The sequence below is a fragment of the Lissotriton helveticus genome, chromosome 3_1, assembly GCF_964261635.1.
Source record: "Lissotriton helveticus chromosome 3_1, aLisHel1.1, whole genome shotgun sequence".
Taxonomy (NCBI): Eukaryota; Metazoa; Chordata; class Amphibia; order Caudata; family Salamandridae; genus Lissotriton; species Lissotriton helveticus.
This window is the reverse complement of record NC_136061.1, coordinates 1,776,544,498-1,776,569,768: the sequence shown is the minus strand read 5'-3', so window position 1 is coordinate 1,776,569,768 and position 25,271 is coordinate 1,776,544,498. Positions and strand designations below refer to the sequence as shown.

General features: G+C 55.6%; 1 protein-coding gene and 1 pseudogene across 1 annotated transcript in view; both read left to right on the top strand.

Moving 5' to 3' along the window:
• ARID1A (AT-rich interaction domain 1A) overlaps positions 1-25,271 on the top strand; it is a 579,170-nt gene that overhangs the window by 13,493 nt on the left and 540,406 nt on the right. The window lies entirely within an intron of this gene.
• LOC144825343 (syncytin-1-like) lies at positions 20,266-21,192 on the top strand (annotated as a pseudogene).

The window sequence follows — 25,271 nt, the reverse complement described above, 5'->3', positions numbered from 1 at the left end:
GGGGGGCAGCTGGCCCAGCTTCTCCCCTCTCGCACGCAGGGGGGGAGCTGGGCCAGCTTCTCACTTGCAGGGAGGGGGGTGGGGCAGGGCAGCTGGGCCAGCTTCTCCCCTCTTGGCAGCTGGGCCAGCTTCTTCCATCTCGCACTGGGGGGAGCAGCTGGGCCAGCTTCTTCCCTCTCGCGCAGGGGGGGGCAGCTGGACCAGCTTCTGACGCGCAAGGGGGGCAGCTGGCCCAGCTTCTCCCCTCTTGCGAGGGGGGCCAGCTGCTCCCCCCTCGCGTGTGAGGCCAGCTGCTCCCCCCCTCGCGCGTGAGGGGGGGGCGGCCCAGCTGCTCCCCCCCTCGCGCGTGAGGGGGGGGGCCCAGCTGCTCCCCCCCTCGCGCGTGAGGGGGGAAAGCCAGCTGCTCCCCCCTCGCGCGTGAGGGGGGAAAGCCAGCTGCTCCCCCCTTGCGCGTGAGGGGGGAAGCCAGCTGCTCCCCCCCCCTCGCGCGTGAGGGGGGAAGCCAGCTGCTCCCCCCTCATCGCGCGTGAGGGGGGGGGCCCAGCTGCTCCCCCCCTCGCGCGTGAGGGGGGGGGCCCAGCTGTTCCCCCCCCTCGCGTGTGAGGGGGGGGGGCCAGCTGCTCCCCCCCTCGCGCGTGATGGGGCCCCCCCCCCCTGCTGCTCCCCCCCTCGCGCGTGAGGGGGCCCCCCCGCTGCTCCCCCCTCGCGCGTGAGGGGGCCCCCCCCAGCTGCTCCCCCCTCGCGTGTGAGGGGGCCCCCCCTGCTCCCTCTCGCTCGTGATGGAGGGGCTCCCCCCCTCGCGTGAGAGGGCCCAGCTGCCCCCCCCTCGCGTGAGAGGGCCCAGCTGCCCCCCCCCTCGCGCGTGAGAGGGCCCAGCTGCCCCCCCCCCCGCGCGTGAGGGGGGCCCCCGGCTGCTCCCCCCTCGCGCGTGAGAAGGGCCCCCGGCTGCTCCCCCCCTCGCGCGTGAGGGGGGCCCCCAGCTGCTCCCCCCTCGCGCGTGAGGGGGGCCCCCCAGCTGCTCCCCCCCTCGCGCGTGAGGGGGGCCCCCCAGCTGCTCCCCCCCTCGCGCGTGAGGGGGGCCCCCCAGCTGCTCCCCCCCTCGCGCGTGAGGGGGGGCCCCCAGCTGCTCCCCCCCTCGCGCGTGAGGGGGCCCCCCCCAGCTGCTCGCGCGTGAGGGGGCCCCCCAGCTGCTCCCCCCCCCGCGCGTGAGGGGCCCCCAGCTGCTCGCGCGTGAGGGGCCCCCAGCTGCTCCCCCCCTCGCGCGTGAGGGGCCCCCAGCTGTTCCCCCCCTTGCGCGTGAGGGGGCCCCCCCAGCTGCTCGCCCCTCACGCGAGAGCGGAGAAGCTGGGCCAGCTGCTTCCCCCTATTGCGCGCGTGAGAAGCTGGGCCAGCTGCCCTCCCTTTTGCGCGCGAGGGGAGAAGCTGGCCCCCCCTTTTGTGCGCGAGAGGGGAGAAGCTGGGCCAGCTGCCCCCCCTTTTGCGTACGCGGAGAAGCTGGGTCAGTTGCCCTCCCCCCCATTGCGCGCGAGAGTCTGGCCCAGCTGCCCCCCCTTTTGCGCGCGAGAGGGGAGAAGCTGGCCCAGCTGCCCCCACCTTTTGCGCGCGAGAGGGGAGAAGCTGGCCCAGCTGCCCCCCCCTATTGCGCGCGCGAGGGGAGAAGCTGGCCCAGCTGCCCCCCCCCCTTTTGCGCGTGAGAAGCTGGCCCAGCTGCCCCACCCCCTCCGGCGCGAGAGGGGAGAAGCTGGGCCAGCTTCCCCCCGCGCGCGAGAGGGGGGAGAAGCTGGGCCAGCTGCCCCCCCATGTGCGTGAGAGGCTGGCCCAGCTGCCCCCCCGCGAGTAGCTGGCCCAGCTGCCCCCCCCTCCGCGAGAGGGGAGGAGCTGGCCCAGCTGCCCCCCCCCCCGGAGAAGCTGGCCCAGCTGGCCACCCTCGTGAGGGGAGAAGCGAGGGGGGGGAGAAGCTGGCCCAGCTGCCCCCCCCCCTCTTTTGCACGTGAGGAGAAGCTGGCCCAGCTGCCCCCCTCTTTTGCGTGTGAGAGGGGAGAAGCTGGCCCAGCTGCCCCCCCGCGAGGGGAGAGAAGCTTGCCCAGCTGCCCCCCTCCCGCGAGGGGAGAGAAGCTTGCCCAGCTGCCCCCCCCCCGCGAGGGGAGAGAAGCTTGCCCAGCAGCCCCCCCTCGCGAGAGAAGTGGCCAGCTTCTCCTCTCTCGCGCGCGGGGAGAGAAGCTCCCACCTTCTCCCCTCTCGCGTGCAAGGTGGGGGCAGCTGGGCCAGCTTCTCGCGCGCAGGTGGGGCAGCTGGGCCAGCTTCTCCCCTCTCGCACGCAGGGGGGGAGCTGGGCCAGCTTCTCACGCGCAGGGAGGGGGGTGGGGCAGGGCAGCTGGGCCAGCTTCTCCCCTCTTGGCAGCTGGGCCAGCTTCTTCCATCTCGCACTGGGGGGAGCAGCTGGGCCAGCTTCTTCCCTCTCGCGCAGGGGGGGGCAGCTGGACCAGCTTCTGACGCGCAAGGGGGGGCAGCTGGCCCAGCTTCTCCCCTCTCGCGAGGGGGGCCAGCTGCTCCCCCCTCGCATGTGAGGGGGGGCCAGCTGCTCCCCCCTCGCGTGTGAGGGGGGGGCAGCTGCTCCCCCCTCGCGTGTGAGGGGGGGGCAGCTGCTCCCCCCTCGCGCGTGAGGGGGGTCAGCTCCCCCCCCCTCGCGCGTGAGGGGGGGGTCAGCTCCCCCCCCTTCGCGCGTGAGGGGGGGCCAGCTCCCCCCCCCCCTCGCGCGTGAGGGGGGGCCAGCTCCCCCCCCTTCGCGCGTGAGGGGGGGCCAGCTCCCCCCCCCTTCGCGCGTGAGGGGGGGCCAGCTCCCCCCCCCTTCGCGCGTGAGGGGGGGCCAGCTCCCCCCCCCTTCGCGCGTGAGGGGGGGCCAGCTCCCCCCCCCCTCGTGCGTGAGGGGGGGCCAGCTCCCCCCCCCCTCGCGCGTGAGGGGGGGGCCAGCTCCCCCCCCCTCGCGCGTGAGGGGGGGCCAGCTCCCCCCCCCCTCGCGCGTGAGGGGGGGCCAGCTCCCCCCCCCTCGCGCGTGAGGGGGGGTCAGCTTCCCCCCCCCTCTCGCGCGTGAGGGGGGGTCAGCTCTTCCCCCCTCTCGCGCGTGAGGGGGGGTCAGCTCCCCCCCCCTCGCGCGTGAGGGGGGGCCAGCTCCCCCCCCTCGCGCGTGAGGGGGGCCAGCTCCCCCCCCTCGCGCGTGAGGGGGGGCCAGCTCCCCCCCCTCGCGCGTGAGGGGGGGGCCAGCTCCCCCCCTCGCGCGTGAGGGGGGGCCAGCTCCCCCCCTCGCGCGTGAGGGGGGGCCAGCTTCCCCCCCCCCCCTCGCGCGTGAGGGGGGGCCAGCTGCTCCCCCCTCGCGTGTGAGAGGGCCCCCGAGCTGGTCCCCCCTCGCGCGTGAGGGGGGCCCCCCCAGCTGCTCCCCCCCTCGCGCGTGAGGGGCCCCCCCCCGCTGCTCCCCCCCTCGCGCGTGAGAGCAGAGAAGCTGGGCCAGCTGCTTCCCCCTATTGCGCGCGCGAGAAGCTGGGCCAGCTGCCCTCCCTTTTGCGCGTGAGGGGAGAAGCTGGCCCCCCCTTTTGTGCGCGAGAGGGGAGAAGCTGGGCCAGCTGCCCCCCCTTTTGCGCACACGGAGAAGCTGGGTCAGTTGCCCCCCCCCCCCTTGCGCGCGAGAGTCTGGCCCAGCTGCCCCCACCTTTTGCGCGCGAGAGGGGAGAAGCTGGCCCAGCTGCCCCCACCTTTTGCGCGCGCGGAGAAGCTGGCCCAGCTGCCCCCCCTATTGCGCGCGCGAGGGGAGAAGCTGGCCCAGCTGCCCCCCCCCTCTTTTGCGCGTGAGAAGCTGGCCCAGCTGCCCCCCCTCTTTTGCACGTGAGAAGCTGGCCCAGCTGCCCCCCCTCTTTTGCGCGTAAGAGGGGAGAAGCTGGCCCAGCTGCCCCCCTCTTTTGCGCGCGAGAAGCTGGCCCCTCTTTTGCGTGCGAGAGGGGAGAAGCTGGGCCAGCTGCCCCCGTCTTTTGCGCGCGAGAGGGGAGAAGCTGGGCCAGCTGCCCCCGAGAGGGGAGAAGCTTGGCCAGCTGCCCCCCCCCCGCGAGAGGGGAGAAACTGGGGCCAGCTGCCCCCCCTTTGAGCGCGCGGAGAAGCTGGGGCCGGCTGCCCCCCCCCCCTTTCCGCGCGAGAGGCTGGCCCCACCTTTTGCGCGCGAGAGGCTGGCCCAGCTGCCCCCCACCTGCGTGAGAGGGGAGAAGCTGGCCCAGCTGCCCCCCCCCCCGGCGCGAGAGGGGAAGCAGCTGTGCCAGCTTCTCCCCCCCCCGCGTGCGAGAGGGGAGGCAGCTGTGCCAGCTTTTCCCCCCCCCCGCGAGAGGGGAGGCAGCTGTGCCAGCTTCTCCCCCCCCCCCGCGAGAGGGGAGGCAGCTGTGCCAGCTTCTCCCCCCCCCGCGCGAGAGGGGAGAAGCTGGCACAGCTGCCCCCTCGCGTGCGAGGCCGACTCAGCCTCCTCTCCCTCCCATGAGGGAGAGTGGCTGACCCAGCCGCCTCTCCCTCCCCGCGTGTGTGGGAGAGGAGCCGGTCCAGCCTCCTCCCTCCCCGCGGGTGAGGAGCCGGTCCAGCCTCCTCCCTCCTGTGTGCGAGGGACCGAACCAGCCTCCTCCCTCCTGCGTGGGAGAAGCTGGGCCAGCTTCTCCCCTCGCGCGAGGGGGCAGCTGGGCCAGCTTCTCCCCTCCCTCGCGCGCGAGGGGAGGGGAGAAGCTGGCCCAGCTGCCCCCCTGGCGCGCGAGGAGGGGAGAAGCTGGCCCAGCTGCCCCCCTGGCGCGCGAGGGAAGAAGCTGGCCCGGCTGCCCCCTGGCGCGCGAGGGAGGGGAGAAGCTGGCCCAGCTGCCTCCTGGCGTGCGAGGGAGAAGCTGGCCCAGCCTCATCTCCCTCCCGTGAGGGAGAGGGGCCGACCCAGCCGTCTCTCCCTCCCCGCGTGCGAGGAGCCGGTCCAGCCTCCTCCGCGCGAGGGAGAGGAGCCAACCCAGCCTCCTCCTCCCTCCTGCGAGCGAGGGAGAGCCGGCCCAGCTGCTGCCTCCCCCCGCTTGTGAGGGAGTCCCGGCCCAGCTGCCGCCTCCCCAGCCGCCGCCTCTCCCCCCTGCGCGTGAGGGAGAACCGGCTCAGCCGCCGCCTCCCCCCTGTGCAGGAGAGAGAGCCGCCCAGCCTCCGCCTCCCCCTGCGTGTGAGGGAGAGCCGGCCCAGCTGCCGCCCTCCCCCCTGCGCGTGAGGGAGAGCCGGCCCAGCTGCCGCCTCCCCCGTGTGCGAGGGAGAGCTGGCCCAGCTGCCCCCCGCACGCGTGAGGGAGAAGCTAGGTGTGAGAAGTTGGCCTGGTAGGGGATGTTTCCAATTCTGGAACCACCTACTACCTGACCAAACAATCCCTTATGGTGTCTGGTTGTAAGTCAACCTTATTAGACAAGCTATCCTAGGGGTAGCATGGACTAAGCAGCCTAAAGGCTTAACTTAAGAGGTCGTGTTAAGCGAGCTGTTTTACCACATACAATCCTGTAATACCAAATGAAAGGACACCACACAAGTATATATTATAAAAATATATGTGTTTATTACTAAAAACAATCCCCAGTATTCTTTATGAATAAAGGGGCACAAGCGTTAAATCAAAAGCACGGTTTAAACATAAAACGTTGCACAATTATGGATGAGGGCAGGGGGCCACTCAAACCATATACTAAACAAGTGGTATAAGAGATGCCACTCGAGCAGTGGTTAGGCCTAGGGCCTAGGGAATCGCTGGGAGCAGTCAGGACAAGCAATGCTGAAGTCGGGAATGGCCCTCGGGATTCGGGAGATGTGCGGAAAGCGCACGCACGCACCAATGTTAACCAATGGTGCGTAAAAGTTGTAAAGTTAAAGTTTAAGGACACTTCCGCTGAACCTAGAGGAACAAAACTTAAGACACAGACCCTAGAGATGTGTACCAGTGTGGGAACACCGGCGGAGCAAAGTTACCTCACCCACAGGAAGCGGGTGCACAGGGTTGAAGTGGCGTCGGGTTTTGACACGCAGGTTCTTGGCGCTTGAAGCTGAAGACGCTGCAGGCGATGTGAAGGAGAAGTGTCCGGTGGATCCAAGGGTGGATCTGAAGTGGTGAAGACCTGAAAGCAGAGGGGACAGTGTTCAAAGTCACTGGCCAGTGACCACCGTGGAACCAGATTGGAACCAGGCAAAGTCGGGTGCAAACAGGTGATGAGGTGTTGCTTCTCTCTGCAGCCACGTGGACACGAAGAGGTCAAGGACGTCCAGGAGTCGATCACGAGCTGTCCCTCGAAGGCTCTAGCTGATGGCAGTGTCGGCAACTCGATTGAAGCAAACAAGCCTTGGCTAATGCAAGCCACGGGGAAAGTAAAAAAGGCTTATTACTCGGACCAGCAAGGTCAGAGCGGGTACTCCTTTCTACAGGAGCGAGGGCAGGTCTAGAGCAACCAGACCCATAGTGTAAATTGTAGGTTTCGTCGCCAAGATGGCCGCTGACCACGTGACAAGCGGCCGGGATGGCGAGTCGAGTGGCACAAAGCAAAAGGGCCCCACGCAGATCGTGGAGATGCTGGAGGGCTGATCTTTGGTGCAAATGCTGCTCGATTGTAAGGGTTCTCAAACCCCAAAGCACAGAGTCGAGGGTGCCTCGGGCGCTGCGCAGTCAGCGTCTCGGGGGTCTTTCAAGATGTCCGCTCCCACGTCTCTCGGTGCCTCCACGGGTCCCTTCTTTGCAGGGACTGTGGATCGGGCTGGGAGAAGTCTGGGAAGCTGGGTCTTGTCAGGCTCTGCACTCGGGCTCCGGCGGGAGGCGGCGGCAAAGCAGACGTCGAGGTGCTGGGTGGTGCCTGTGTTCACAGGGTGGCCCCTCCTAGGCCACAAGGGAGATTCTCTTCAGTCTTCTATCATCAGAATGTCGAAGTCCAGTCGTCTTCTTAGTTTAAAGGTGATTTCAGGATGATCTGCTGTGCTAGGGCACTGCTCCCACTCTTATTCCAATCTGAGGGGTGGATCTCCTGCTAGGTCCCTCCCTATGGGTGGGACCAGGAAGGGGGGTGGTTACACCCCCTTTCCTTTGTCCAGGTTTCAGTGGAGCTGGGGCTGGGCTGCCCCAGAACCGGCTTGACCGGATTATGCAAGGGGAAGCCTTGTGCTCCCCAGGCACTGTCTGGTTTCTTTCAAACCTCCCTGCTACAATCCACTATCTCCTGTCTGGGGGGGTGTAACACCTCCCTGCGACAGGAAACCCTTTGTCCAGGACCCCTTTGGCTGAGTTTCGGTCAGCTCCAGGGGTCCAGACATTTGTCTGTGGCAGAGGCATCCATTTTGTGGATCTTAAGGTCTTTGGAGAAATCAACCGCATTAAAGCAAAGTAACATGTCTTACCCCTCTAGAGGGGTGGAATGCCATCCCCGTCGCCAGAACTGGCGAGGGGATGGTATTCCAAAGCGTATGACACCTTACACGACATGTTTTGATAAAGCCAAACCAAAGTTGCTAAATAACCGCGAGGATTATAAGGCACTTAATAGTATATGGTATGGCATTATCCTGAAACAGCTTAGGGATTTGTTCCCGACAGCTGCAGACAGGCTCAGCTCATGCTAGAGCTCCATCTCACATAAAACCACGCACTCAGCCTCCAGGATTGATGAGGCCTTTCCATAGGAGTGGCTCACAGGTTTACATGTGTCCAGATATAGGTTTAGACATAGGTATACTATATCTAAGCAAGGGGTGTGTACACCACCTTACCCCAGCTGAGTGATCAGCCAGTTGTGTCAATTTAAGAACCAGCCAGGGGTGGCAAAAGATATGCTGCAGCCCCTGGTAGGCCTTAGAGGCTCCTATGCCCTGTGCACCTATAGTGCATTCTACAGGGGCTGACAAGGAGTCCATTTCCAATTGGTATGTACCTAGGGTACATGGAATCCATTTTACAGAGAGAGCAGATGGCCTGGGGCCCTGATTAGCAGGGAACCAGGTCAACTAAGTCAAAAAACCAGCTAAACACAGGCAAAAAATCCGGGGTAACCATAGTCAGGTAGCCACCTTCCTACATAACCCCCCCCAAACGAAAGGAGATAAGGCTATCCTTGGCCAGGTAAGCCTATATTGCCTGAGTGGCCATATAAGGAAGTACCTGCACTAGCATGGGTACCCCCTGTCTCATGGTCCACTAAGCAGTCCCTCACCCTTTGGGTATTAGAGGGTCTCCACCATAGGGAATCACTACCTTGGGTGTGTTTATGCAAAGTTAAAGGCTGGTTTGGATATGGAGTTTTGAAGTGAGGCTCTACTAAGTTAGGGCTTGGCTTCCTCCAATTATCTTCCACCATGTGTGCCTTTCTTTCTTTAACTGAGTTGCACTGTGCTCTCAGGGTCAACCTCTGGCTACCTAAAGCTGGAGGCTGGGTCCCTCTGTTTGGCTTGCTGGAGGGACAGTTCAGGTTTGGGCCCCTTGGGTCCCAGGTTTGGCTGTGCCCAACAGAATCCATCTGTGGGAGGTCCCTAACTGTTTTTAAGGGGGCTCCCTCAGGAGTTTTTAACGTTTTCACCTTACTAGGGCTACTAGTTTTGGTGCACCTAATCTTTTGATGGGGGTGCTTTATTTGACAGGGGGCCCTCTGGGTCTCACTGTCCTTCTTGTCCTCTGCAGCCCTGGGCTGGCTAAGGCAAGGTAGAGAGGGGCAGGTTACCTGCTCCAGACTGGGTCCCACCTGAGAAGGGTCCACTGACATCAGAGGTTCTGTCAGGCTAGGCCCAACCACCTCTGGGGCAGCTCCTTCATCAGGGGTAAGATCAGTTCCCTGAGGAGGCTGATCCTGTCCTAAAGTCTGGTGAGGGGGAGATTTATCTTCCTCCTCCATGCTCTCAGTTTGTGTGGAGTTATCCATCATTTCAGGTTTCACAACACACATGTCAGTTTGAGTTTGGGCTGTGGCCATCACAGCCCCACCAACCTTTTCAGGAGGAGACTCAGTTTGGGTTTCTGCTGTTATCATAACAGCTTTGCTATTCTGTTCAGGAAGAGCTTTTGCTAAAGATGGGGCAGAGAGTTTCTCAGCCCTACCAACCTTTTCAGGAAGGACATCTTGAATTGGGGCTGTAGCCATTACAGCCCCACTAACCTTTCCATTGGAATTCACCATTCTAGAATGGGTTTCCTGTTCAACCTCAGCCCAGGCTGAGATCTCCAAATCATTACCAAGTAGGCAGTCCACAGGCAAGTTTGGTGACACTGCCACTCTCTTTGGGCCAATGACACCTCCCCAGCTGAGACTTACTACTGCCATGGGATGATTTGTTTGGATTCCATCAATGTTTGTAACCTGGTATGTGGCACCAGGTAAAAGTTGCTTAGAGGGGACTATGCCATCAGCCACCATGGTGATGCTAGCCCCTGTGTCTCTAAAAGCTTCAACTTTCAAACCATTGATGATGGGTTCTTGTCTATACTTGCTCAAAGTATTTGGGCAAGCAGAGAAGTTGGCAAACCCCATGCCAGTCTCATAAACAAGATCATTGGGTGATGGGGACCTGGATAGGCCAGGGTCCACCTGAGCTCCAACGGTAAACCCACCCAGATTCCTGGGTGTGCTTCCACTTCCTGGGGGATTACTGCTGACAGTAACAGGAGGTGTTGAAGCCGGCTTTGGAGGTATATTTTCTTTATTGTTAGTCTTGGGACAACAGTTGTCTGTTTTGTAATGCCCCACCTGTTTACAGGGATAACAATAGGGCTTTTTCTCAGTTGAAGAAGTGTCTTGGGACCCACCCCCATCCTTGGAGTTTTGGGGCCCTGGGGAAGTCTTCTCTTTGCTTTTATCCCCACCCTTATCTTGAGGCTTGGTAGACTCCTTCTTCTGGTTACTGTCCTGATTCTTAGGCCTAATCCTGGTTCTGACCCATTTGTCTGCCTTCTTTCCCAATTCTTGGGGAGAGGTCAGATCAGAGTCTACCAGGTGCTGGTGTAAGAGCTGGTTCTGACAATTACTTAGGATCTGCTCCCTCATAGTCAAATTATACAATCCTGTAAAGTCATGTACTTTGCTGCCATGTAGCCAACCCTCCAGAGCCTTAGTAGCACAATCTACAAAATCAGTCCAGTCCTGAGTCTGTGTCTTCTGGGTATCTCTGAACTTCAACCTGTACTGTTCAGTGGTTAAGCCAAACCCATCTATCAGAACACTCTTCAGGACTTTGTAATTGTTTGCATCCTCATGTCTAACAGTGAGGAGCTTATCTCTCCCTTTCTCTGAAAAGGAGTACCATAAGATTGCTGCCCACTGTTCCTCAGGAACCTGCTGTACCATGCAGGCTCTCTCAAGAGCAGTTATCCACTTGTGGATGTCATCCCCTTCCTTGTAGGGGGGCACAATCTTTGTCAGGTTTCTACTATCATAGGACCTGGGTTTCTCTTTAGGAATATTGCTGCCACCAGTGGCATCTAAGCCACACAATTTTTGCTCTCTTGCCAAGGCAAGTTTAGCTTGAGCCAAGGCTACCTCCTCCCTCTCTATCTGGAGTTTGACAGCCCTCATTCTGGCCCTATGTTCTAGCTTTTGAGAAGCATTCATGCCTCTCTGTGATTCTCTGGAGGCACTAGAAAGATGAGAGTCCCCTGAGGGAGATCTCACTCTTCTGTTGCCTGGGAGAATAACATGTTGGGTTCTGGGGAGGTGCTGGCCCTCTCCATTCCCCAGTAGGTCCAAGTTGGCCTGGCTAAGCCTACCAACTGGAACCTGGCTACCCTGATCCTGTACTTCTAAGTCCTCAACTTCTGATTCCTCATCCAAGTCATCATCATCCTCCTCTTCAGGGGGATCAACTACAGGGGGGTTCCCTGTGTCTAGGGAAGCTGCTTTTGCCTTCTCTAAGTCATCCTGTTCTAGGATTTCTACCAGGATTAGGCAGGTGGGGCTTCTGCCCCTTTTTAACCCTCTTGCTTTGCACAAGGCAATCAAGTCTCTGCAGGTTAATTTGTCATATCCAAAAGTTGCCTGGGTAGGGTCAACTGTCACAGGACTAGACCCTGAGGCCTTTCCTGTGTCAGACATGGTTACTAGTGAGGTGTAAGTGGTGCACTTACCTACACTAAGTGTTTTCCTACTGGACCTTGCTAGTGAGTTGTAGTCAGGGGTGTGCTACTCCCTTCAACCTACAACTACTAAGTTCAGTAGAACTTAATATGCTAAGCTTTTGATTTTATATGTACCTAGAGGTACTTGATGTGATCTTTCAATGTGATATAAAGATTGCAATGGTAAAACAACAGCAAGCTCAAATCCGCACCGCTGCTCACCAATGTGAGAAGTTGGCCTGGTAGGGGATGTTTCCAATTCTGGAACCACCTACTACCTGACCAAACAATCCCTTATGGTGTCTGGTTGTAAGTCAACCTTATTAGACAAGCTATCCTAGGGGTAGCATGGACTAAGCAGCCTAAAGGCTTAACTTAAGAGGTCGTGTTAAGCGAGCTGTTTTACCACATACAATCCTGTAATACCAAATGAAAGGACACCACACAAGTATATATTATAAAAATATATGTGTTTATTACTAAAAACAATCCCCAGTATTCTTTATGAATAAAGGGGCACAAGCGTTAAATCAAAAGCACGGTTTAAACATAAAACGTTGCACAATTATGGATGAGGGCAGGGGGCCACTCAAACCATATACTAAACAAGTGGTATAAGAGATGCCACTCGAGCAGTGGTTAGGCCTAGGGCCTAGGGAATCGCTGGGAGCAGTCAGGACAAGCAATGCTGAAGTCGGGAATGGCCCTCGGGATTCGGGAGATGTGCGGAAAGCGCACGCACGCACCAATGTTAACCAATGGTGCGTAAAAGTTGTAAAGTTAAAGTTTAAGGACACTTCCGCTGAACCTAGAGGAACAAAACTTAAGACACAGACCCTAGAGATGTGTACCAGTGTGGGAACACCGGCGGAGCAAAGTTACCTCACCCACAGGAAGCGGGTGCACAGGGTTGAAGTGGCGTCGGGTTTTGACACGCAGGTTCTTGGCGCTTGAAGCTGAAGACGCTGCAGGCGATGTGAAGGAGAAGTGTCCGGTGGATCCAAGGGTGGATCTGAAGTGGTGAAGACCTGAAAGCAGAGGGGACAGTGTTCAAAGTCACTGGCCAGTGACCACCGTGGAACCAGATTGGAACCAGGCAAAGTCGGGTGCAAACAGGTGATGAGGTGTTGCTTCTCTCTGCAGCCACGTGGACACGAAGAGGTCAAGGACGTCCAGGAGTCGATCACGAGCTGTCCCTCGAAGGCTCTAGCTGATGGCAGTGTCGGCAACTCGATTGAAGCAAACAAGCCTTGGCTAATGCAAGCCACGGGGAAAGTAAAAAAGGCTTATTACTCGGACCAGCAAGGTCAGAGCGGGTACTCCTTTCTACAGGAGCGAGGGCAGGTCTAGAGCAACCAGACCCATAGTGTAAATTGTAGGTTTCGTCGCCAAGATGGCCGCTGACCACGTGACAAGCGGCCGGGATGGCGAGTCGAGTGGCACAAAGCAAAAGGGCCCCACGCAGATCGTGGAGATGCTGGAGGGCTGATCTTTGGTGCAAATGCTGCTCGATTGTAAGGGTTCTCAAACCCCAAAGCACAGAGTCGAGGGTGCCTCGGGCGCTGCGCAGTCAGCGTCTCGGGGGTCTTTCAAGATGTCCGCTCCCACGTCTCTCGGTGCCTCCACGGGTCCCTTCTTTGCAGGGACTGTGGATCGGGCTGGGAGAAGTCTGGGAAGCTGGGTCTTGTCAGGCTCTGCACTCGGGCTCCGGCGGGAGGCGGCGGCAAAGCAGACGTCGAGGTGCTGGGTGGTGCCTGTGTTCACAGGGTGGCCCCTCCTAGGCCACAAGGGAGATTCTCTTCAGTCTTCTATCATCAGAATGTCGAAGTCCAGTCGTCTTCTTAGTTTAAAGGTGATTTCAGGATGATCTGCTGTGCTAGGGCACTGCTCCCACTCTTATTCCAATCTGAGGGGTGGATCTCCTGCTAGGTCCCTCCCTATGGGTGGGACCAGGAAGGGGGGTGGTTACACCCCCTTTCCTTTGTCCAGGTTTCAGTGGAGCTGGGGCTGGGCTGCCCCAGAACCGGCTTGACCGGATTATGCAAGGGGAAGCCTTGTGCTCCCCAGGCACTGTCTGGTTTCTTTCAAACCTCCCTGCTACAATCCACTATCTCCTGTCTGGGGGGGTGTAACACCTCCCTGCGACAGGAAACCCTTTGTCCAGGACCCCTTTGGCTGAGTTTCGGTCAGCTCCAGGGGTCCAGACATTTGTCTGTGGCAGAGGCATCCATTTTGTGGATCTTAAGGTCTTTGGAGAAATCAACCGCATTAAAGCAAAGTAACATGTCTTACCCCTCTAGAGGGGTGGAATGCCATCCCCGTCGCCAGAACTGGCGAGGGGATGGTATTCCAAAGCGTATGACACCTTACACGACATGTTTTGATAAAGCCAAACCAAAGTTGCTAAATAACCGCGAGGATTATAAGGCACTTAATAGTATATGGTATGGCATTATCCTGAAACAGCTTAGGGATTTGTTCCCGACAGCTGCAGACAGGCTCAGCTCATGCTAGAGCTCCATCTCACATAAAACCACGCACTCAGCCTCCAGGATTGATGAGGCCTTTCCATAGGAGTGGCTCACAGGTTTACATGTGTCCAGATATAGGTTTAGACATAGGTATACTATATCTAAGCAAGGGGTGTGTACACCACCTTACCCCAGCTGAGTGATCAGCCAGTTGTGTCAATTTAAGAACCAGCCAGGGGTGGCAAAAGATATGCTGCAGCCCCTGGTAGGCCTTAGAGGCTCCTATGCCCTGTGCACCTATAGTGCATTCTACAGGGGCTGACAAGGAGTCCATTTCCAATTGGTATGTACCTAGGGTACATGGAATCCATTTTACAGAGAGAGCAGATGGCCTGGGGCCCTGATTAGCAGGGAACCAGGTCAACTAAGTCAAAAAACCAGCTAAACACAGGCAAAAAATCCGGGGTAACCATAGTCAGGTAGCCACCTTCCTACACTAGGCCAGCTGCCCCCTCGAGCGCGCGAGGGAGAAGCTGGGCCAGCTGCGCGAGGGGAAAGCTGGCACAGCTGCGCGCGTGAGCCCCGCTTTCTCGCCAGCCCCCGCGCGCCTGAGCTTTGCTTTCTCGCCAGCCCCCGCGCGCCTGAGCGTTGCTTTCTCGCCAGCCCCCGCGCGCCTGAGCTTCGCTTTCTCGCCAGCCCCCGCGCGCCTGAGCTTCGCTTTCTCGCCAGCCCCCGCGCGCCTGAGCTTCGCTTTCTCGCCAGCCCCCGCGCGCCTGAGCTTTGCTTTCTCGCCAGCCCCCGCGCGCCTGAGCCCCGCTTTCTCGCCAGCCCCCGCGCGAGCCCCGCTTTCTCGCCAGCCCCCGCGCGAGCCCCGCTTTCTCGCCAGCCCCCGCGCGAGCCCCGCTTTCTCGCCAGCCCCCGCCTGAGCCCCGCTTTCTCGCCAGCCCCCGCCTGAGCCCCGCTTTCTCGCCAGCCCCCGCGCGAGCCCCGCTTTCTCGCCAGCCCCCGCGCGAGCCCCGCTTTCTCGCCAGCCCCCGCGCGAGCCCCGCTTTCTCGCCAGCCCCCGCGCGAGCCCCGCTTTCTCGCCAGCCCCCGCGCGAGCCCCGCTTTCTCGCCAGCCCCCGCGCGAGCCCCGCTTTCTCGCCAGCCCCCGCGCGAGCCCCGCTTTCTCGCCAGCCCCCGCGCGAGCCCCGCTTTCTCGCCAGCCCCCGCGCGAGCCCCGCTTTCTCGCCAGCCCCCGCGCGAGCCCCGCTTTCTCGCCAGCCCCCGCGCGAGCCCCGCTTTCTCGCCAGCCCCGCTTTCTCGCCAGCCCCGCTTTCTCGCCAGCCCCGCTTTCTCGCCAGCCCCCGCGCGAGCCCCGCTTTCTCGCCAGCCCCCGCGCGAGCCCCGCTTTCTCGCCAGCCCCCACGCGAGCCCCGCTTTCTCGCCAGCCCCCACGCGAGCCCCGCTTTCTCGCCAGCCCCCGCATGTGCGAGCCCCGCTTTCTCATCAGCCCCCGCGTGAGCCCCGCTTTCTCGCCAGCCCCGCGCGCGCCCCGCTTTCTCGCCAGCCCCGCGCGCGCCCCGCTTTCTCGTCCGCCCCGGCACGCGAGCCCCGCTTTCTCGCCAGCCCCCGCACGTGCGAGCCCCGCTTTCTCGCCAGCCCCCCGCACGCGCCACGCTTTCTCACCAGCTCCCCCGCGTGCACAATCCCCGCTTTCTCGCCAGCCCCCCGCGTGCACGAGCCCCGCTTTCTCGCCAGCCTCTGCGCGCGCCCGGCTTTCTCGCCAGCCCCCGCGCGAGCCCGGCTTTCTCGCCAGCCCGGCGGCTTTCTCGCCAGCCCGGCGGCTTTCTCGCCAGCCCGGCGGCTTTCTCGCCAGCCCGGCTTTCTCGTGGGAGCCCAGATTCCCCCCCGGCCCCCGCCATCCCCGGGGAGCCCAGCTTTCTGGGGGTTGAGGGAGCCCAGCTTTCACCTGCCCCCTGTGCGGAGGAGGGAGCCCAGCGTTCTCCCCAGCGCGCGCGTGTTTGCGCGCTTCTGTAAAGGGAGGAAACCCAGCTTCCTCCCGTGCTTAGGGGTAAGGAGCTCCGCCTCCCCTCCCCCTGCACGGGAAGGAAGGGAGCCCCGCCTCCTCGGGGGAGAGGGAAGGCCTGGCTACTCCCCCCTCTGGAAGTGGTGTGTGCCTTCCTCTTCAGCTGCGTGAAGCAGCATCCGCCTCCCTCTCCACCTAGGATGCGGCAGCCACCTCTCCCATCTGCACATGGGAGGAAAGGGGCAGCTCACAGGCTCCTGTGAAGGGAAGCGGCAGCTACCTTCCTCCCATTTCACACGTGGGAGTTTAGCTGCATGGCTGCACTCGTGCGTGTGAGGGAAGCAGCAGCCGCCCCCCCTGCCCCTTCTCCTTGCAGTAGGCGGCAGGTGCCTCTCTTCTGCACACTGGAAATGGCACCCGATCTACCTCCTCCCCTTGGTGGGAAACCTGCCTTCCGCATGTGGAAAGTGGCACCTGCCTCACCCCTCTTCTGCTCATCAGAAGCGGCACCTGCCTCTTCCCATCTCCGAACGCTAGAAGCGTCAGGAAGTGCCGTCTACTGGCCTGCGCATTGGCAGCAGCGGCCCCTTTTCTGCATGTGGGGAGCAGAGTTCCGCAAACATATACCTTATACGTGTTAAGAAGCAAGAGCAGGTTCTGGGCGTGGGAGTTGAAGCGGTGCCTTCAGGACTCCTGTGCGTGGGAGCAGCAGCAGCAGGACAGGGAGTAGGTTACTGTGGAAAATAATGGGAAGCACAGTGTGAGAGCAACAAAAAGTGAGTTGTGGTGCATGTAGAGCAAGAGAGTGTGGCCGCTTATGAGGAGTGAAAAAGGGAGTGGACCTTTGTGATGGTCTGGAGAAAGTTCAGCACAAAAAATATGGAGGCAGGCTGGCTCATTGTGGAGAGGTTGATGTATATATATATATATATAGAGAGAGACCAGAAAAAAGCAGTTGAACGCTAAAGTTATGGTTATTGCTCTAGTGCACAGCCACGGAAATTTGGCCCTTGTGGTGTGCACTGCACACTACCCAAGCCATAATATTCCGACGCATGTCTTGCATTTGCTCTTTGTAATCAGACCTTTTTTCATGAGACATTTAGGCGTTTTTAGAGACCTCTTGTACGGGCTTTAGAAAGCTACCCACAAGCTCGTGCATGTGGTTATGCTTTCCCCGTCTGGCATGGGCTTTAGCGCGCTTTAAAAAAGAAATAGAGCACGCAATTGTGCAACGGCGGGCGCATGTCCCGCCTTTACTCCGCCCATTCCCACCGGTGTCTAGCACGCGCAGCAGCTCTGGTTCGCGTCACTGCCGCGATCCCTAGCCCCCGCTCCACTGTGGTGCGCGCGCATCACTGGTTTCAATTCCCACTCCTCTGTGGTGCGCGCGCACCACTGATTTCGATTCCCTGCTTGTTTGTTTTGGCTTCACCTGTTGGGGACAGGGATGCTGTGTCTTGTCCACAGATCTCGTACTCTACCACGTGCTTGCATTGTCGGCACCTGGTCCGGAGCGAGTTGCTTTAACCGTGTTTGCCGTTCCCGCTGCCTGGAGCCTGGTTGACCTTTCTCCTTTACCCCTTAGAGACATTGCCTGTAGAGGAAGCTGTCTAAGTATTGCAGGTATTTTTGGAGCACCCTTGGTCGTAGTGAGATTAGTTACCTCTCTTTGATGGTAGGCATGGTATGATTTAGTGCGGTCTTTGCCGACATACTTTTCTCGCAGCCTATTCTATTTTACTAGATATCTTTATTGAAAATCAAGCACGTTTGTTGTTTCCTCAGCCTGGGCCCCGGTGCCGGCAGAACAGCTATACTGCGTTCTTCGCCCCCCCCTGCTGAGACAGTTGCCTGTGGAGGGTCCACCTTTTTTCATTCTGCAGGTATCTTGTGGCTCCCTTACAAGTAATAGGATTAAACAGCATGCCAGTGTGGGCGCTGGCTGACATATCATTTTCGTCCCCATATCTGTTTTTTTACTAGATTATTTTAGAGGCACTACCCTGATGACTTGAGAGGAGATAGCTTGATCCCTCAATTTCATCTGAAGCCGTACATTTTGGTTCAATTCTCTCCTTCAGTGCGGTGTAAGTATTAGCATTTTTGCCCATTTCCTCACTCCAACTTTGGGGTTGTTGAATACTATGTGTTCAATTGTTTGAAAAAGTTTTTTATAGAAATCTCAATTGTTCTCTGGTGTAGTTATTCGTGTACACGCTTCATTTCGGCTCTGTGCACTGTTTGGTGATCTTCCTACGGTGCATAAAGGTGCCTTAATCGTCTATGGACTCATTTTTGGCAAATCTCACTGTTCTGTTTTATTTCGCACAAGGTGGCTTGGAATGTGAGGTTCTAACATGTCTCCTAATAGAGTTTATGAATTCACTTGGCATTATTTAGTACGACACATACATGAATTGTATAATGGTTTAATAACGTTCTAGAGATGATTCTTATACATATATGTTACTTTGTAGGTTTTTGTTCCTTTTGCCCATGTCCTGATGAGGCCCTAACTAGTGGGCCGAAATGAGTCTACCCTACAGCTTAGAGGAGACAGACAGATCACTATTGTTACGCAAGAAAATTGGATACACACTATTTGGACTGTGTGGAGAGTTGATCTACCCCCTCCAGTGTATATTGGACTAGCGCTTATACAGCTTGCTTAACAATCTTTGTTTGTGTTTAGCAACCATCCTTTAGAAATAATGGGTAGGAAGGAATTGTGAATATATATATATATATACATTGTGTATATGTGTTACCCTGGTGTAGTAAACAATGATAAAGAATCGCTTTTTATGCCGATTCGGAGTTGGTATGTGATTGCAGAAATAAGAAAAAAGAGTATCTAGGGACTAAGTACCCATATGTAGGGACTCATTTAATTTTCGGCATGTGTGAATTTTCGAATTTGTGGCAAGCGAGAGGTTTGTGCATGCAATAACTGGCAGGACAGTGTGAAACCTGAATCTGCTAAGTTGCCATGTGCCCCACCATCTTTGTGACTACAGCGTCCATTTCACCTGTTTCACTGACCACGTACATGTCGACCTGCACTCGTGCTTTTTACCGCACCCATGCTAAAATGTGCCAGGAATGTTGAGATGGCAGATGACCTCGCCCGCGGGTTTCATTCCTGTTCCAACTACTCAGCAAGAGGCAGGTGATGTGCCTAAGGCTTAGACTGCCCCATTCCTGCATCAAGCTCCGTGACAAAGGGCAGGTGATCTGTATCTCCATCTCTGCAGGCTATATGGACTTTCTGCGTTCCTTCTGTTGCGAGGGGAGTGTCCACATCCTATAAAGGATGCTGCCTGCTCCTTGCAAGTCGAACAGTCTCCCATTACCTACCTACAGTGGGTCACAGACACTTTTCCATTTCTAGAGATTCCTGTGTAAGATTAATAAACCTGTGTTTCTTCACTCGCAGTGGTGTGGTCTCCCATTTTTTAACATACTTGGAGGAAGCTGTGGACTTGGGTGTTTCCTGCACCGCTGAGTGGTCTACTTCTAAGACCCCCTGTTTCTACAATTGGCGCCCAACGCGGGGCTCCATCAGAGGCTCGGTGGTCTCAGCTTGACGACCCGGAGAGGAGGGGGAGATCGGTAACTGAGGAGTGCACCTGCGGAAAGCAGACTTGAGTCTCCGCAACCAACGTCGCCTGGATCTTCTTCCCTCGATGGTGTCTTTGACTACAGTGGCCCCAGTCCTGACTGCAATCCCTTTCTGGTCCGTCTAGTCTGTCTGGAAAATAAGCTGAAGAACCAGCCCAGCTCCAAGGGCCGTTAGTAAACCATTGTCCATTGCTGCAGGGCGGTAGTAAAACCTGACTGAGGGTCCTGGGTACCCCTAGTGGTGGGTTACCGGGGCAGATATTGGTCAGTGAAGCAACCACCAACTATTGGCGGCTAATAGGGACATTGCAGTACTCTCGGGACACTTCTAGAGCTATTATGGCTGGAGGTTACGATAATGTGGGACCAATGTCCCCAAAACCCGGATATGTCACGATCCGTCCTATTCAAGAGTACCAAAGACTACGCACCCCCTTGAACAATGGTTACCAACAAGGGCCATCATCCAGGTCTGCCAGTGTTCCCCCCGATGAAGAAAACAGTCAATGACACGGGAACGGTATGAATCCAGAGGCCACATGCACCTGTGGTACTACCCCCACGCTGAAGAAAGCTAGAATGAGAGTTTACAGTACCCGAACAATAGTACTGATTGTCCTGACTACATTAGCTGTTCTGTTCAGTGTAGTGTTCTGGATTATTGAAGAAACTGCTCCAGCCCACCACACTGTCCTGCCCCACATCCATCTGAAGTCCCTGAACATTTGTATATTCCGTGGCCTGATTCTCACTTCAACAGACATTCTGAATTCAGTAATTTCATCCAAATGCTGCACCAGTTTAATCAAGTTGCGGGTGCAACTGACTGTTATGTTTGTGGACTTCTACTTCATGCAACTCAACACACTGTACAGTTCCTAGTGTTCCCTGCCTCGTCTGCTTATACTTGCACTCTGATGTACAACCTGACAAACGTCTTTCCCTTACGTGGCGACGCTGGCAACCTTACCACATTCCAGCCCTTTCTTTGGACATTCCATGCCCACAACAATACCATCTGTAATGCCTCTGAGTCAGCACCAATGCGTACCATCATGTCCACCCCTATGCGAGGTACGTGGGGTTACACTTTCTTTACCATTCGAGCCAAAACAGTTGCCATTTCTGTCACGCCACGCCCTGGTACATTATGTCTGCAAGGCCGAGGAAAAATAACGGTAGGAGTCAGTCTATGCAATACTACAATGACTTATGACAATATCACCCCATACCTCCGCCTTCCTACAAGACTGCATTTTGTGTGTGGAAACAAAGCTTACACATAGTTACCTCGCGACTGGAGTGGCACATGCTACATTGCTTTCCTCCAACCACCCGCTTTTAACAGAGACAATATGTACCACCGCTAAAGAAGACAATTGCCATATGTGGACCAGACAGACACCACTGGTCAACAGTTCTATGATGCTATGAAAGGACTGTTGCTGTACTGGGGTCCTTTGTCCAACAGCCTCCAAATCAGAAGATTAACCAGAGTCCTTGAAGCAACAATTAATGTGACTGCAGGCATACTGACCAACTACTCTGATGAACTTGATGCCACCCGCATGGTTGCCCTCCAAAATTGTATGGTGCTGGACGTCATCATAGCGGATAGGGGAGGAGCCTGCCGCATCATCGGCGCAAGCTGTTGTGTGTATATTCCTGATTTGTCACCATCAGTATATGATGCTATCTCCAAGCTTCACCTAATTGCTTCCGAAATCCATCAAGAAACTGGAACTCCTTGGTCTTGGAGCTCTGGATTCTGGCAACTGCTCGTCTCCTGGGGTTGGAAAATGATAACAATCTTACTGATTCCACTAGCTCGCCTGTTCTTATGCTGTCTGTGCATCCACTGTGGCCCCGCACTCTGTGCTATCTGATGTACACCACCTACCACGCCGCCTCAACGCATCAAAGATAGTAAAATACTGTATCAACAAGCTGTAGACGAGCTTATGCGGATCGATATTGACTGAGGTGTTGCCCATGGCAAAAGGATGGAGTGTGAAACCTGAATCTGCTAAGTTGCTATGTGCCCCACCATCTTTGTGACTACAGCATCCATTTCACCTCTGTTTCACTGACCACGTACATGTCGACCTGCACTCGAGCTGGCCTTTTTACCGCACCCAAGCTAAAATCTGCCAGGAATGTTGAGTTTGGTTAACCAACACACTATTTCCCAAAGTAGCTGTTTTGAATAAAACAAAAACAACCTGCTAACAATTTAGCAACATGCGAGATTTATTCTCATTTATAGAATTTTTTCTTTTTGTAACACTATTTTTAGTGCATGGAAATACAAAAGAATTTTATATACAATATATACATCCAAAAACATAAATCACAATAAAACATTTACATATTTCATACGCACTTGGCCATTCAGTCATACAACACACATTCACACGATATAACATCAATGTAAAAGCACAAAAACAATAGGTCCACGTATCGGTGGTGAGTTAACGGAAAAAATTCTTTTCGTGATTTTCAATTCTAACATATGTACAAGTCACAGTTCTCACAGAGTGTTCACATCTCTTGTAACAAATTCAGAGGGCTATTATGAAACACCAGTTATGAACCAGATACGTATCTGGTTCATAACTGGTGTTTTTGTGCTTTTACATTGACCAATCAATCGTCATGCCTGAAGTATTTCGTCCATATAAAGGAACTAAGACTATGAAACATTTTTTTTAAACCTTTTTATTGGATTTTACCTTTCAAAACATGACATATAGCAAGCATTGGCATCTGTAACATATTACACTTAGCTAGTGCTAATATTTTACATAGTGGCGGCGGAGGATCTTATCTTGGATTGGATGCCGGAGATGGGGAACGGGAGGAACCTGCACATCACTACCACCTGTGAGATCAGGAGGTATTCAAGATACAGTCAGTGGAATAGGGACTGCAGTTCTTTGGCTTATGCCACAGTTTCCATGTCCCTTCTTCCCGTGAGTGATGGCATGAAATGATGATCCAAATTCTAACTGGAACCGGGGGTTGCAAAACCAGGGAAAATGTAGGGTGAGGGGGGCAAGGGGGCGAATAGGATAGGGAGCCAGACTGAAGTCGTAGCTCATCAGTTTCGCAAATCCCAGTCAAAGTGGTTCCTACAAGGCAGTGTCACTTAGGCAGAACGGTAGCCTAGCGAGGGCGTGATGGGGTGCGGGGGGAGCGCCCGCAGACTGGCGTGGAGTTGTGGGAACCCGGTGTCTCTCATGGATCCTGCGCTGGGACTCCACCTGTCATTTGTGCTTGCTGGAATGCGTGAAGGAGTGTCGCCCATTCAAGGGAGATAGGTCGCCGGCGTATGCCTCGAGCCTCTTCTAAGCGGATACGGTCTTCTTCGGCTGCCGTCCATTTCTTTACCACCCCCCACCACGCTGCCAGAGGGGGGCCCTCCGTCGCGCGCCAATGCATCGCTATGCTGCGCTTAGCTAACAATATGGCTAGAATTGCAAATTTGGTTTCTAGCTTCTTGCGTTTGTTACGCTTAAAAATGCCTAGGGCACAAGCCTCCCATGTATGAAGATCCGCGAGGCCGGTAACTGTTCGCAGAGTGGTATGGACCGTCGCCCATAGGGTTTGTAGTTTGGGGCATGTCCAAATATGTGAATGAATGGGGCATCTGGTGTATTGCAGCGGGGGCATTCAAAGTGGGAGGTCGGGTAAAAATGCTTGAGTCGCGCCGGTGTAAGGTAGGCACGGTGTAATATGTTGAATTGCACATTTTTGAATCGTTGGTTACGGGACACCTTTTTATGATGCTCTAGGGCCTTCCGCCAACTAAGACTCTATGAAGGCATTTATGCTACAATTATGAACGAGGAATACTCAGGCTGCCATTTGGAATGTTATGATATAACATCATGGCAACTATCGTATTTGATGTTCCGAGTGAGACTGTATAGTCCTTTGCTACTGCCTATGATTTTTGAATTGCCAATAGGAAAAACATTGGTGCATTTTTAAATGGCATTAATTTTGCGTCCAGTGAGTTGTTTTTAATTGGAGAACATTGAGAAAGGCATTGTTGCAGAAACACTTTTGTTCAGATTAAAATAACAACAGACTTTCCTTGTGAGTGCACCAAATCTTTTGGAGCTGTTGATATCTTGTGAGTCTACCCCCACATCATGGTAGCACCCGCTTAGAGTTCGACACTCATATGGTGGGTTTTGAAGCATACGGTGTTTAAAATACGGGTGCCTCAACCGCCACAGATAAAAGGTGTTTTGCCTTGGCTGAATTATTAAATTCAAAGATGTTCAGATTAAAATGGCCTGATTTTACTGATAAAACTATATGGTGCATGTTTGGAAAGTGCGTTTCTGCAACCATTTGTCATTTGCACATCACCAAGACAAGTCTTCTGATTTGTTTTGCTCCTATTTAAATCTTTGTTTGTCTCACACTTCTGAATTACAAAAGAAAAAATGTTCTTTCACAATTCCTGATAGATTTTGAAATACTTGTTGATATATTGACTCTGCCAATGCAGTGCCGCACCATTGTGTTTGTGTGTGGGGTGGGGTGGGGGGGGGGGGCGAAAGAACAAGCATTTGCAATGCAATAGGTCTCGCATTACTGAAAGTTTGAGCTATTGGCATTGAAAACAATAATGCATCACCAACAGCTCAAACTTTCAGTAGTGCGAGACCTATTGCATTGCAAATGCTTGTTTATTTGTTTTTATGTTTTCTGCATGGCAGGTAAATTATGTCGAGTTCTTCCTACATGGCCTCCTCAAAAGTAAGCTTCCTTTTATTAGGTTGCGCTGCCACAGGCTCTTGCTGTGGGGGACGTGCAAGTATCTGCCCTGTGCAGAGGTGAATGACATTACGCAGCTCCGGCAGTTTTAGCGAGAGTGTCAGGCCTGTTTCAAACGTAACTTCGGTGCAGAAACAGGTGTTTCAGATTTTTGGGCCAAGATGGTGCTGCTAGGCGTCGAGGCTTGGGCCGTGGTGCTGAAGCAGGCTGTTGATTCCAGTTGGATACAGTGACAGGTAAGTGTACCAGTAGTTGAGATCTTAATGGTTTCACTTAGTGCTTGCAACATGGCTCTCTAGAGGCCAGTGCTTGCACTGGGACCGAGCCTGCTCATGACAATAGCAGACGTGTTACACAAATAGAACGCAAGAACACGTTTTATTATGACTGCGTACATCATAAATAATGAGCTATGAGCATTTAATAAAAGATAGGTGAAGTAGGACCTTTCCCGGAGAAATCCCAGACTCCTTTAGTCTGAAGATGGTATTTATCGAACACGAACAAAGTTGTCCTCAGTCGTCCATATTGGCAAAATATTTCGGCTCTTGGAGGTTTCTTGTCTGTTAATGTGACCTAAATCGCATGGGTAAAAATGAAGACTTCGTGACCAAAAACCTTTTAGTTGTTAGACGACGTGTTCACACTCTTCTCTGAATCTTATTCTCTACTCAATCTGTGGTGGGTTTTTTGGTAGAATATTGTGCAATCTAGCAATGAGTCTGAGCCATTATCTTGAACTGTATTGTGCACACCTTGGTTGGCAGGCAGTTAATGAGAGCCCTCATTGTCTTTGATTAGTTAACTGGGATGTTGGAGGGCACGTTTTTCGAAGTGTGGATCATTACATGTTGCTGAGTAGGAGGATTGTGAGCAAGGCTAGTTTAGGCATCTCTAAGGGTTGGCAAGTGGTGAAATCAGCATGAGGAAAAGTTCTGAGATCCCTTTAAATATCCTCGATTCAAAAGCTGTATGATTTTGGTTCAAACCTAGTATGGAGTTAGTGAGCAATATGCCTGTCTGGGATGCCACATAGGTACACCTAACCGCCATAATTTTATAGAGGAAATCACAGTGAGGATGCAGTGCGTCCTTTTCAGGCACACATTTACAGGGGGATAGCACATGCTTTTATTTAAGTAGATGAATATGTGTATGCATGAGCTTGGTATGTTTTAACCAGTCTTGTACCTCACCATGTGCATTTCACGGGGACTGGGTTCTGATTGCCTGCTAAATGGCTTCGAAGATAGCATGTACATTAGTATGA